The 2591-nt window shown below is 29.5% G+C and overlaps 1 long non-coding RNA gene across 1 annotated transcript; it reads left to right on the forward strand.

Moving 5' to 3' along the window:
* The first annotated feature begins 363 nt into the window (after positions 1-363).
* On the forward strand, positions 364-1531 carry LOC113303136. Its single transcript, XR_003337314.1, has 2 exons — positions 364-818; positions 1036-1531. It is a non-coding gene; the product is annotated as an uncharacterized LOC113303136 (long non-coding RNA).
* Positions 1532-2591: the final 1060 nt, after the last annotated feature.

The raw sequence follows: 2591 nt of genomic DNA on the forward strand, positions 1-2591 counted from the left end.
GATACCATCAAGCTTCAAAAGGACTAATATTAACCCGTTTCACCTCAAGTTAAGCTCAAGATCGCATTAGAGCCGATTGGTTACACGGTACTGCATAACAAAAAACACCAAATAGATCAGACAAAACATTAAATCCCAAGAAAACAAAAAGGGAAAAAGAAAAGGGATATTTTTGATTTTGGGTCATAACAAAGTGACCAAAGTTGCGATTGGGTCACGCAAGAATTTTAATTAGAGTTTGGATCACAAGACCCCTGTTGGCCGTGTTGACCGTTACGAAAGTTAGTTAAACAAGGAAATGACCAAATAAATATTAGACTTTGATTTATTTACAACCAAAACATATAACTTCTGTTTTCCAAATAAAAAAACAGTCGAGATTAAAAACCCTATCGTTCTCTTTCTCCTCCCGACGATTCTCTTTCTGTTTCTCTCCAAAACAGTTCTTTTTCCGCTGCGAATTAGGGTTCATAAAAATTGTTTCATCTTCTTCTTCAATATCTCTGACAATAGCACTACTAAAAACTCAATTTCTCAATTACTCAAATTCAAAAAGGAAAAAAAGAAAAAAAATCCTCTTTGTTGGGTTAGGATTTGATTTTGGTCTGATTCTGCTATTGATGGATCTTCATCTGTTAATAAGGTTTATAATGAAACATGAGTCACGGTTTGTAGATTATGCTAAGAGGGAAGTTGGATTTGAATGAAATCATGAAATTTTTTAATTTGATTATGATGGTGAACTGAATCTTTTTGGTATCAAGTTGAGAATAGTTTTAGGGGTAAAATTGAATCTGATGGTAGTAAAGGAAAAAGAGGTAAATTGGTTTGATTTGAATCTTGCAATTTTTTTTAATTCAATTTAAAAATCCCTGAAATTAGGGTTCTTCATAGGTTCAGTGTATTAATTTGTTTCTTCTTTTTTTAATGATTTTGTGTTGATTGATTGAATGTCTAATGGAGAAATTTAAATCAATGATTTTGACGAATTTCATGATTGTAATTATTGATTGTGATTGTGTTGAAGTACATCAGGAGGAGGAGAAATTGATAGGATGAAACGATTTGGATTAGAAGAAGAAATTGATAGGATGAAACGAGATCGCAGTGTGTTAATGTCCGAAGTTGTGAGATTGCAAGTAATTGAAAACAAGTAAAGAAACTCGGGTTTCCTTGTGAAAGCGCTAAAGAACTCTGATTTTGTACATGAACTGCTTAGCCAGTATGATGAGAAGAACAAAGAATTGGGTCACGGGATTGGAACTGGAAATAGAAGAAGATCAGATTCAGGGTTCATAAGAAATTGGGTCCTTTTAATCTATTTCATCTTCAGTTGGTGGAGAAGTGGTGGCGCTGGAGCAGGTGTAAATTAACTTAGTTTTTTTTGCACGTGAAGTTCACATGATAACGTTTATTTAACACCGTTAGCAAAATGTAAATTAATGTAAATAAAATTATTTATGTAACGGTCAAGACGGTCAACAACAGTCCTGTGACCCAAACTCTAATTAAAAATTCTTGCGTGATCCAATCACAACTTTGGTCACTTTGTTGTGACCCAAAGTCAAAATATCCCAAAAGAAAAAAACGTAAAGAGAAAATCCCTTGCTTAAAGGCTTTATATAGAGTGTCACCCAAACCCGAAATTCCCATAAAAATGAAAATAAATTATTTCTTGCAATATTTGTTGCAGTATTTTTGTATATTTAGCTTAATCATTCTATATATAGAATGCCGAACATTTATTTGTTGCATTATTTTTGTCCAATAAAATATTGTGCATGTCCTGAAATGTCTTAGAATAAAATTATAAAGTGAGATTTCTTTTACTAAAAATATATGAAAAACTCTCCAATTTTAGAGTTTCCAAAGCCTCACTTTTGGTATATAAAAAATTTGGTAGAATCTTCTGGAAGATGTCCAAGATTTTTTACTTTTTGTGAAATAAGTAAGTAATATTAACAAAAACGAAAAAAAAAAACAATATTGAAATTCGTTATGATGATTGTCTACTGCACTTTTCTATTAATATTGTTTTGCTTAATATCGTTCTCAAAATTATGCTCAATATCATATATTTTTCATCAAAATTTTAATCGATTATTTTGTTTTGACTATTTGACAGGATTAGTTATCTATTGTCGTGGAAGAAGAAGCATACTTTGATCTACAGGTAAGTATCCATAATTATAATTTTGATTTTCAATTTTTATCATTGATTCAAATTTGATCCGAAATAATTTAATTAGTAGAAGTTTGATTTGTGCCCATCCACATATTTGCTTTTAAATTTTGACCAATAATTCGATAATTTAATCTCATTTGGAAGTTTAATTGTAATTTGAAATTAAGGGTTTTAATTATCGATGTTTGGAGTTGTAATTAGATGAGATTTTTTTATAAGAAGTGTAATTGGACATTGGACAATATATATATATATTTTTTTAATTTTATGATGAAATCATGATGGATATTGCATATCTTGATGTGATCTTTCCCAAATATATATATATTTTAATTCTAAAATTAATTTTATGATTAAAATAATTACATAAAGTTATATTTTTTTGTTTCATAATTTTATAAGATTA

This window comes from Papaver somniferum, chromosome 8 (genome assembly GCF_003573695.1).
Source record: "Papaver somniferum cultivar HN1 chromosome 8, ASM357369v1, whole genome shotgun sequence".
NCBI classification, from domain to species: Eukaryota; Viridiplantae; Streptophyta; class Magnoliopsida; order Ranunculales; family Papaveraceae; genus Papaver; species Papaver somniferum.